Raw genomic sequence first — 11,899 nt, 5'->3', positions numbered from 1 at the left:
CGAGCCAATTCCCCTCCCCTCCTCATACCCCCACGCGCGTGATCCAGGCGGAGATGAACGTCGCCGCCGCCGTCGCCCCCCATCCCCACTGTCGATGGCCACCACCTCCTCTCCTCGAGGCCTAGTTCGAGCAGGCGAGGCGGATTGGCAGCCTTGGCCACACCGATCTGGCGGACACAGCCTCGATCCGGAGGGAGAGATTTGGCAGCCATGGTGATGGGGGTCGCCTCCCTCCCCCCTCCCCTCGTCGGAGCTCACCGGCGGGGCCCTGGGCTGGCGCGGCTCCCGCGAACAGAAGCCCGTCGCAGCATCGCACAACAGCAATCCCATCGCCCCAGACCGACGCACGGCGACCTCAGCAACTTCGGCCAGGATGGTCACGGTCAGGGTGAGCCCCTCTTACTCGTACGCACCATTATCATGGGGATTAGTTCTTGTCGTGTGATCTGAACTGACCATTTGGCGCTCGCACTCGTGCAGTTCCACCAATACGAGGTTGTCGGGAGGGGCCTGCCGACGCCGACCGAGGAGCATCCCAGGATCTACCGCATGAAGCTCTGGGCCACCAGCGAGATCCACGCCAAGTCCAAGTTCTGGTGAGGACATGATTCAAATTCGGAAGCCTCTCGAGAATGCGTGAAGAAGAGCTACGGCCAGATCCTCGCCTTCAGCGAGGTGAGCTCTTCTTCCATGCTCATTTGAGTTTACTCCGTGGTTGAATTGTAGCATTGAACAGTCCCTCGTTACTACAGTCGATATTAACAAATGCAGTGCTCGTGTCGTGCATAGCATAACCCACCTGTGTCACACCAGATTTATTTCGATGGTTTAACATAACAAGTACAATAAGTAGATAGTTTTGTTTTCACTGTGCTAGTCCTAAACCTGACTGCAAAGCACTGTACGTAGGCACTGAAAGGCAGCTAGAAGTCTTTTATGGGAGTATATACTTCTTTTATCTATTATGGGAGTATATACTTAATAGATGGAATAAAGAGAAGAGAGTGTACTTAAACAACACTTCTTTTATGGGAGTATATAACTGTATCATACAATAGCATCAGCTCATGCATTTTCAATTCCTTGTCTAGGCGATACCGAATTATTCTGTTCATATTTGGGGTGATTCTCGTACAGAGTTGTATTTCTCTAGGATTTATGTCTACATAAGCTACATGTAGAATTCTGGTCTCTTACATTTTTCATAGAAAGTAAAAGGGAAAAGGTTAATTTTATGTATTAACATGGCCATACTAGAAGGTTAATTTTTTTGAAACAGATATCAAGGGTAATTTGAGTTATTTGTCTTCTCCAAAAGCTAAACTGTTGTAGTTCTGCTGACCAACCCGCGTGTTTCACTTCAGGTGTGAGGAGGAGCCTGTGGCTGAGACTGCATCAGCATAGATGCTGCAACCCATCACAGCGAGTTCCTCGGCCTCTGTTACGGATGATGCAGCAGTAACTCAAGACACCATTCATGACTCGTGCCACTTCTACATTTTCTTTCTCTGTTCTAGTTACTAACGTGATTTATTCCTGGTACTTCTTGCTGTTGTATTCTGATTACTTGTTATGACCGGTATTGAGAGATTTTGGTGGTTTCTTTGAGTACATTTAACTTGTAGTTCTCCAGTATTCCTGGTTATGGTTGGTGTTTGCACCCACTCGCTGCTGTATTCTGATTACTTGTTGTGACCGGTATTGTTCAAATGATAATTACGTTGTGTTCGATTGATGTCCTGCTAGCTGCTACTACTAATTTTTACTGCCATGATGTTGATACTTCTTAGAATATGTTCAGTGCCTTAATTCTAGTAGTATTTGTTATCGAAAACATGATTGTATTGTGAGCCATCAAGCTCTTGGAGTCTTCTTAGAGCTTGCTGGTATTTACCTTTTTGCACCAATATAATATTTGCTACTATTTACTCCTCATGGTTGCTACTGTTATCCATGCACTCATGCTTCAGGATCGACTCCTAGCTGCTTGTGTATCTATTTATTATTCTGTTAATTATTCTTTTCCTAGCTGTTCTCTGTTGGAAGGTATTGCTTTCATTTTGAATTGGCGGCCATGATAATGGTCATTTTCATTCTTCTACAGGAGCTCTAGGTTGAAGAAGTTAAAAGAAGGGAACGCTTCATCTTTGATATGGAAGGTAAATGCCATTTCAGAATCACTGCTGTAATTTTCATTTTTCAAGAAGAATTGGTTGATCTGCATGGCAAATGCATGATGATTAGGAATATGATCATGTCTCCTGTAGAATTGGATTTCTCTGGCCATTCCGTAAACTAAATTTGGTTCAGTTAAAAAACTGCACTACCTGACAGTTTTGGGAAGCGAGCTTCTAACTGAAAAACGAGTTTGTTATGCTCATAATATCAAGTTGGCCTCTACATATGAGTTGTAAAGCATGCTCTAAGGTTTCCGTAGAGTACTCGTTTGCTTCGTTTGGATGTATGGTTTGAGAGCAGCCGTCTATTTAGTTTGCTGTCCAGAAATATAGTACAGTTTAATGTTGGTGGTGGTCTTGTCTTAGATAGATTCTGTAGTGTATTAATCTCACTGGGTAGAGTGGCCTACTTGCACACTTTTATTGAATCGTTGGTTACTGATTACTTTCGAGCGAGTAGCACATGTCTCAAGCAACTGTAGTATTCCTTTCCCTGAATTGCTCCCTTGTTTTGCTGTGGAGTTCCCTTGTTTTCTAGTGTATTAATAGCATCAAGGATGTATGGTTTGAGAGCTCCCTTGTTTTGTAGTGTATTACTTTTTGTTGACTAAATTCTCTTATGCGCTTGACTTGGCTTGACCCAGAACAGCAGCATCCTTGATGCGTACTGACCTTCACCTTGTTTTTTCTCTCGCAGGCTCGAAGGAGGCAGTATGCAAGGCACCTCCTGATGGATATTGCTTGCTGCCTTCTGCTTTTTGAATGCTTGTATTGCCGCAGCTTGTGCCGCTATTCCAAAAGTTATGTATTTGTGAACATAGGAGATAAGTTATTGATATGTGTTCGTCTGTCTAATGTTATGCGAGATAAAGTTGTGTGAGAAAGTTTTCTATACTTGTGTTATTATTGTGGGAAAGAAGTACTATTACTATACTGATTTGAGAATATTGGCTGTAAATAAAAGAGGGCTTGGCCCACTATTGGATTGTAAAAAGGCCATGTCCAGAATTTATATTGCACTCAATACTTGGGCTCTAAAAAGGCCATGGCCCAAACTATGTTGGACTTGTTTCTAAAAAGAGCAATATAACTTTCAGATTCTAAAAAGGTTGAGGCCCAAAAAAAATGGATTGTAAAAGACTGCATCTCAGAAAAAAAATCCTAATTGTTGGGCCAGGCCCATTTAGCCAATCAAAGCACAGAGGAAAAAAATATAAATCGGCTGAATTAATGGGCTCGGCCCATATAAACACCGAATTGGATCGGGATGAATCTTGTGCCACGTCAGATTGCCACGCTGGATGCCTACGTGGCCTGGGGAGGTTGCTAGTGACCAAAACGCCACAGTAGACGTATTTTGGTCATAAACGTTTGCGACCATTCCAGAAGAAAGGTCGCTATAATCAGTTTACGACGCCCAGCTTTTGACCTTATGATTTTGGTCACAAAAAGGTCATAAATGGAAATTTGTGACCTTTCAGTGACTAATAGTGGTGGTCATAAGTTGACATATTTCTTGTAGTGGATATTACTTTTACTTCGCGAAACTTCACAAAACCTATGGTTTTGTTATCTTGTTTCGTTCTTGTTATCTTTTCTCGTTCTTGTGTTCCGTCACCCCGTGAGCAAGTCACATTGTGTCTAGTCAGACGATGATGGAGGCCGTCATGCCGAGAGTGCCCTAAGAATATCTTTCCATTGCCAGAGGAGCAAATCCCAGTATCGAACTATCTAGTCCCTTGTAATACGTCTTCGATGAACATATAAGTTGTCATGATGATCACCCAGTTACGGTTGACGTCAGAACAACCCCAAAGTGCATCTTCCAGTATGAAGTGACTCGATATTCTCATGGTCTAAGGAATTGTGCATATGATAACTTCTCGTATTATGGACTATAGACTTGTGACGAAAACATCTCCTAGTATAACATACAATTTGGGTCAATTCAGCACGAGTATTCTTCTAACATCGTGTCCTCATTGTTGTCGGCATCATCGTTACACTTAACGCATGCCTATGGTCAGGAAAATAGAACGATCATGGAACACTTGAGCTAGAGGCAAGACTAGAAATCTATTTTACCGTTTAAAATTCTACACGTGCATATGAGTTTCCTCCGAGCCACTTTGTTTTCACAAACTCGCCACGTCGGCTATAACATAGAATATAAACATTAATCATAAACTTGAAAATAAATAATACTTTTATTATTACCTCTAGGGCACATTTACAACACAAAATGTGTGGGTGGGGAGGTGGGGAGCGTGTGCAGGGGGGGTGATGCATGTTTGGTAGTGACGCGTCGCCCCGCGTGCGAAATAGGAGGTCCCTTGGTGGTTCTCGTGTCTCCGGATGAATGTCTTGCTTGACCATGTCGTCGCTTGTCGACGACGACGCTCTTCGCGTAGACCTGGCCAACGGTCCGGACCGGCCTAGCCCAGACATGACACAGTCCACCCTTAAGCTGGTCGGGCACGACACGCCGAGGCACACATATACTTCCTCCATTCCAAAATAGATGACTCAACTTTATACAAGTATACTTCCTCCGTTTCAAAATAGATGACTCAACTTTGTATTAAAGTTTGTACAAAGTTGAGTCATCTATTTTGAAACGGAGAAAGTATACGGTGGCAGTGGCGGAGCCAGGAAACTAGTATTAGGGGGGCCAAGTGCTATCAAAATAGCTTGGGGAGGGCCAAACAATAGGACAATAGGCTTTAAGCAGCAAATGATCACTAACTCTTCACTGTTAATCAGCAATTTAGCAACAAAATTCAGATGTTAGGGGTGGCCAGGCCCCTGCTGGTCCCCCTGTCTCCGTCATTGTATAGTGGGCCAGCATGCATGCCTCGCCTCGAGAGGCCTAGGCACGACACATGAGCTAAACGAACCGATTCGACTTTACTTATAAGAACATTACCTCAAGGAATTCCCCTAAAAAGAAAACCTCGAGGAGTCAACACTTTCGCACTACGGCCTGAGTGCATGATTAGTGTTATTTGCTAGGTCTGATGTTCTTTTGTCAAAATTTTGTAAAATGATCATGGCCTCGGTGTGATGGTTTCACGCAATTAACTCGTCAGGGACAGATAGGAAACATATACGCCTTTCCATGGTGATTCTAGTAAAAAGGAATCTTTGAACATGTGATGGTTCTAGTAAAACTTCATGCTCTTGTTTTACAAATTCGATGTGATGGTTCTTATTTTGCTAGTTGCATGCCTTTGCAGCCGAGGAGCTCATGAACAAGAATGATGAGGTGAGAGCCATCATCTCGCCTCAGACATCAGCCGAGGTGGAGTTATTCACCGGTATCACGAGAAGCAGCAACACCCCGATCCTTTTCCTCTCCACCACCGCGCCGGCATTTAGTTCGCCGCAGTCACGTCTCTTTGTGCGCACCGCACCCGACATGAGCTCCCAGGCGGCGCATATTGCTGCCGTCTTGGAGGCATTCGCATGGCGTGCTGCCATCCTGCTGCACGAGGACTCGCCCTATGGCATCGGCATTCTCTCGGCGCTGGTCCACGCATTCCAAGGATCACGCAGCCTGACGGATAGCGTGGCCGTGCCCATTGACGCGACAAACAGCAGCCTCGACGCGGCGCTTCGTGGCATCAGGGTCATGCCCACACCGGTGTACATCGTGCACATGCTCCCCGCTCTGGCCACGCGCCTCTTCCGCCGGGCCATGGTCGCCGGCATGATGTCGGAGGGGTACGTCTGGATTGCGACCACCGGCGTTGGGGACTGCCTCCCCAACCACGGGGACATCGACAGCATGCAGGGGGTTGTCACTCTGCGGCCTCATGTGTTTGAAACAGAGCAAGCGAGGAGGTTCTCCGCGCGACTCAAGGTGAAGTTTCCACAGGAGTGCCCGACTCCTGATGACGACCAAAGTGTGCCGATGTCGCTGCTCTGGTTGTATGACACGGCGTGGGCGGCTGCGGCGGCAGCTGAGGTCTCTTTTCGAACGGCACAACGGAACTACGGAAGTCGTCATTTCTCGACGCTCTGCTCGTTACCAAGTTCGACGGTCTGGCCGGAAGGTTCAGGCTTGTTGACGGGCAACGGCAGGTCTCGGCATATGAGATCGTCAATATCAGCGGCAAAGGCTCAAGGACAGTCGGTTTCTGGACGCCGGAGTTCGGCATCTCGACGAACCTGTACTCTACTCGAGGAAGGAAAAGGCTGAAGCAGATCCTTTGGGCAGGCAAGACAGCGGCTGTACCGACCGGGTTGAGCGAGTCACCGCCGCTTCGTGTCGCGGTGCCGGGATGGGACTTGTTCGGCCGCGGCCAATTCGTGAACTTTTCCCACGGCCACGATCCAAGCAGCGGCACCGGAAGACCGAAGGGGTACTGCATAGAGGTGTTCGAGGCGGCCATGGAGAGACTGGGATACTCGTTTGCTGATTACACCTACGTCCAATATAGGGCCGAAGAGGTCAGTATGCGTGCCAACACTAAAAATCCTTCCATGATGATGATTTAATAGCTGTATTTTCCAACCGGTTGATTTCAGGTACCGTCAACCGCCCAGTCGGTACGATCATACAACGAACTTGTGAAACAGGTGTACGACAAGGTCAGTACGCGTGCCAACACAAGAAATGCTTCCATGATATATATAGTTCTATTTTTCACTTGTGCCTAAAATATATTAACCGTTTTTTACGAGAAACTTTTGATCAATTCATCAACCGGTTGAACTTTAAAGTCGCTCGTCAATTGTTGCTTGTAGAAAGCCGACGCGGTGGTTGGGGACGTGACGATCACCGCGACCAGGATGGATTTGGCTGACTTCACGACGCCGTTCACTGACACGGGTTACTCCATGATCGTGGCCGAGGAGGACAGCAGCAAGAGCATGTGGATCTTCGTGAAGCCGCTAACGCCAGAGCTCTGGTTCACCTCCCTTGCCTTCTTCCTATTCACCGGCTTCGTCGTGTGGACGATCGAGCACAGGATCAACCCTCGATTCCGCGGCACACCATGGAAGCAATTCGGCGTCCTATTCTACTTTGCATTCTCAACCATGGTTTTTTCCCACAGTAGGAAATTCCCCCCATTCTTTTCCTATAACTACTACATACATGCATGCAAATCTAACCACGTGCAAATTAACCTACACACGGACCGTGCAACAATTATCTCTGCAGAGGAGAAGTTGGAGAGCAACCTGTCGAAGCTGGTAGTGATCATGTGGGTTTTTGTCGTGCTCATCCTCACGACAAACTACACGGCGAACCTGACATCGATGTTAACGGTATGGCAGCTCCAGCCGACGATGAACGACTGGACGGAGAGCGACTACGTGGGCTTTCAGGATGGTTCCTTAGTCGAGGACATCCTCAAGAACATGGGCTTCCAGGAGGCAAAGTTCAGGAGGTACTCCACCATGGAAGAATACGCCGATGCCCTCCGCAAAGGGTCGGGCAACGGAGGAGTCAGTGCGATCTTTGACGAGGTGCCCTACCTGAAGTTCTTCCTGTCGCGCTACTGCGAAGGCTACTCCATGGTCAGCCCGATCTACAAAAGTGGCGGGTTTGGATTTGTACGTGTGTTTCTCTCCCAGCAAATTTCTACAGATTTTATGCTCCAGTCCACCTCCTTTCAGAATCGATGAGTTTGCCTTGATTTTCAGGCTTTCCCGGTGGGATCTCTGCTGGTGGCGGACGTGTTGCGCGCCATCCTGGAGATGCAAGAGGACGGCATGCTTACACACATCGAGAACAAGTGGTTCAGCCACCCCGGAGCGTGCGTGAGGATGAGCAAGGACGTCGACAACACTAGGCTCGAGCTATGGAGATTCCGTGGACTGTTCCTCGTCAACGCAGCCGTCTCGTGCCTCATGCTCCTCATCCACCTCGCCACCTTCGTCTCCTGGAAGCGCGTATGCCGATGGCTGCGGTTGGACGCCTTCAAAGGTCGGCGAGGCGAGCCCATGGGCAACGGCCAGGGAACGGTGGAGCTGAGTCGCCTGCAGGGTCTGGCCACCGGAGCCGAAGATCAGCAGCAAGGAGCCATGGGGGACTCTCACTCTACTCCCGCGGATGGCACCGATTCCGAGAGAAACGCAGCTTCTGCCCCTGTGCCAGAGGAACCCGATGGGGTTACCTCTACAGCGCAGTCCTCCCATGAACCTGCGCCAGCATTGGCGTCCATGTAAATGCAGAACACGCGATCGTGTGAATCATACATAGGTGTATCAGATTGTCCATATAAAGATGGCTGCATGCATCGATTAATGCAGAAGCCGAGGGGTTAACCTTCTTTAAAAAAAATCAGATTGTCAGCAAAAGGAACTTATCACATTTATTTCTTTGCGAAAAAGATCTATATCTATTGTCAAAGTTCATTGAAAATATAAAACATCTCAAACATAATAAAAATTACACCGAGATCCCGAGACCACGGAACGATCACTACCATCGCCAGAATGAGCCACCGACACGCCGTTGTCGCCGCTCCCCTATCAGAGTCGGCTTGACCTTGTCGATGACAGGTGGCAAATTGTCGTGCACATGCCCGTAAGGACCAACGCCTTGGAGCCGCAGTCGTCGCCGTTCAACCCTTAAATAGATCTAAAGTACTTGACACCAAGTCTTGCCACATGACGAAAACCCTAACCTCACCATCCCAAGAAAACGAAGAAAATATACGCAGTAGCTCAAACTGTCTAATGCCGACCTCAAATGCTCCCCGGTGAACAATAAAAGCAAAACAAATAGTAAAAAAGTCTGAATTTAGTGGCAAACTTCAAAAAAAAAATGTTCTTGCAAAATTAATCTAGTGCCAAAGGCCAGTTGCCGTTTTCTAGTGTTTTTGGACTTCGCAGAAAAGGATATTTTTAGAAGCCAGAGAAAATTTGGTTGTCTGGGTATAAAGTGTTAGGATAAGTTGTATATGGAGAGGAAAGTAGTTTAAATTGTACTCTGTCTTCTATCCCTTCTTCTGTTCCAACTCCTGTAATCCTGATCGATCCGTTTTGGTTACGATCGATCGTTCTCTTGTAAGCCACGACAATGTTTCTATATAATGCAATGCGGCCCAGACGAAGGGTTCTACGCTTCCCACAATACCTTACATGGTAATCAGAGCCTCTTCCTCTCGTACATCTAGCCACGACGATTAGATTGATCTAGTTGAATCGAGAAGAGAGAAAAAGAGGATCGCCGAGAGAAAGCTATGGCAGGCACCACCGCTAGCACCGCTGCATCCACCGCTGCTTCCACCGCAAACTCCCTGGCCACATCCACCATGAGTGCCCTATCCACCCAATCCGCCGGTTTCACCTATGGGTCTTCTTCCACCTCCAGCAGCCCTACCTCTCTCGGCCCACCTCCATCGGAGAAGCTCACGAGGACAAACTTCCTCCTCTGAAAGGCCATCGTGCTACCCCAGATCAAGGGAGCACAAATGGAACACTTCCTGGATGCCACATCGCCGGCGCCTCCTGCCACTCTCACCATCAGCAAGGATGGGAAAGATGAGCAGATCTTCAACTACGCCCGCACAATCTGGTACGCTCAACAACAACAATTGCAAGGTTATCTAATGGCGTCTCTGTCCCGTGCTTGCCCAGGTGGTAACTCTCCAGACGCTGGCGGAAGTGTGGGCGGCGATCCACGCCACTTCTGCTGCTCACACCCAGGCGCAAGAGATCAACAACCGCATCGAGCTCGCCAACCTTCACAAAGGGAACTCCACTATGGCGGAGTATCTCGCCAAGATCAAGGTGCTGGCGGATGAGATCGCCACCATCAGTGCCCCTCTCACAGATCGGGAGATGACCTCCTATATCCTGAAGGGACTTGACCTCGAGTACAACTCCGTGGTGTCAGCCCTGCAAGCCCGCGTCGAGCCCATCACCACTCCAGAACCTTACAGTAAGCTCCTTAGCTTCGAGGCACGTGTCAATCTTCTGCAAGGTACACATCACCGCCAGTCCTCTGTTAACAGTGCTTCTTGTGGGCGCGGCAATGGTGGTCGCGGCCGTGGTCACCAAGGTCGTGGCCGTGGCGGCGGTCATGGCGGGCGCGGCAACAATCAGGGTCCGCCCCGCTCTGGTAGTGGTGACCGTGGTGGTGGCTACAGCAACAACAACACCTATGGCGCCTCCTCCAACTCTCGCCGCACTAGGTGTCAACTATGCAAGAAACCGGGCCACGAAGTCATCGATTGTTGGCACCGGTTTGACGAGGACTTTGTACTTGATGCACGTCATGCAGCCGCTGCCATCTGGGAGCAAGGAGGAGGTGATGGTGATACGGTCTGGTATGCAGACTCCAGCGCTACGGACCATGTCACAAATGAGCTAGAAAAGCTTGCTCTTCGCGAGAGATATCATGGCAATGATCAGATTCACACCGCAAGCGGTGGAGGTATGGAAATTCAACACATTGGTCAAGCTTCTATTAATTCACCTATCTTAAACGTGATCTAGTTCTCAAAGATGTCCTTCATGTTCCTCAAGCCGGCAAAAATCTAGCATCTATGTCTCGTTTAACTCATGACAATAATGTTTTCTTTGAGACTCATCCCACCTATTTTTTCATAAAGGATCGGGCAACGAGGGAGCTCATTCATCACGGTAGATGCATCGAAGGGCTTTACCCCATCACATCAAGAGTCTTTAGTCACAAGCATCGTCAAGTTTACTCCGTCATCAAGCCCTCCTTGGCGAGGTCGCATCAAAGGTTAGGACATCCTTCTTCAATAGTAGTCAAGCAAGTAGTCAATAAAGGCAATTTGTCATTGTCAAATAGTTCCAATAATGAGTCTGTGTGTGAAGCTTGTCAATGTGCCAAGAGTCACCAACTTCCCTATCCTATGTCCAGTAGTGTGTCTAATGCTCTTTTAGAGCTTATTTTCAGTGATGTATGGGGTCATGCAAGAGATTCTTTTGGAAGAAAAAATATTATGTTAGTTTCATTGATGATTATAGCAAGTTCACCTGGATATATTTGCTTAAGTTTAAATCAAAAGTCTATTTTGTCTGCCAACACTAGTAGAAAAGAGGGCTTTGGTCCACCCTGGGTTAGCCCATTAGTCCCTGTTCAGTCTAGAACCGGGACTAATGGGGGCATTACTCCCAGGGGCCACGTGGGCCATTTGTCCCGGTTCGTCTGGACCTTTTAGTCCCGGTTGGTGCCACGAACCGGGACTAAAGGGTGCGATGCCCATTAGTCCCGGTTCGTGGCACCAACCGGGACTAAAGGGTTAGACCTTTAGTCCCGGTTCGTGCCACCAACCGGTACTAATGGGGTTTGAGGCATTAGTACCGGTTCATGGCACGAACCGGTACTAAAGGTCCCATTTTCAAACTCCACCCCCCGGTGGATCGCCTTTTCATTTTAAAAAAAAAAAAAGAAAATGATGAAAATGTCAAAAAAATAAAAGAAAATAAGTTTCCCATGTGTTAAGTGGTCTAGTTGTTGGGAAAATTTACAAATATGAATTTCGACTTTATTTGCAAAATCTCTCTAGAATTTAGTAAAATGGGCATAACTTTTGCATACTGACTCGGATGAAAACGTTTTTTATATGAAAAATCATCTACTCGAAAAGTTACATCCAAATTTAACTAGGGGAACCCCGTTAAACATTTTTAAAATCCTCAAAAACCTAACAGAAAAAAAGTTACAGGGCTTTTAAGATCTAGAGTGGGAAAAATAAAAAAAAATTCAAACTATGGTCAAACAATGGTCAAAC

General features: G+C 47.4%; 1 pseudogene; it reads left to right on the top strand.

The window, feature by feature from the left end:
• The first annotated feature begins 5,424 nt into the window (after positions 1-5,424).
• Positions 5,425-10,506, top strand: LOC119338631 (annotated as a pseudogene).
• Positions 10,507-11,899: the final 1,393 nt, after the last annotated feature.

The sequence above is a fragment of the Triticum dicoccoides genome, chromosome 7B, assembly GCF_002162155.2.
Source record: "Triticum dicoccoides isolate Atlit2015 ecotype Zavitan chromosome 7B, WEW_v2.0, whole genome shotgun sequence".
In the NCBI taxonomy this organism is placed as follows: Eukaryota; Viridiplantae; Streptophyta; class Magnoliopsida; order Poales; family Poaceae; genus Triticum; species Triticum dicoccoides.
Note: the sequence above shows the minus strand (reverse complement) of the source record. Positions and strands in the feature narration are given on the sequence as shown.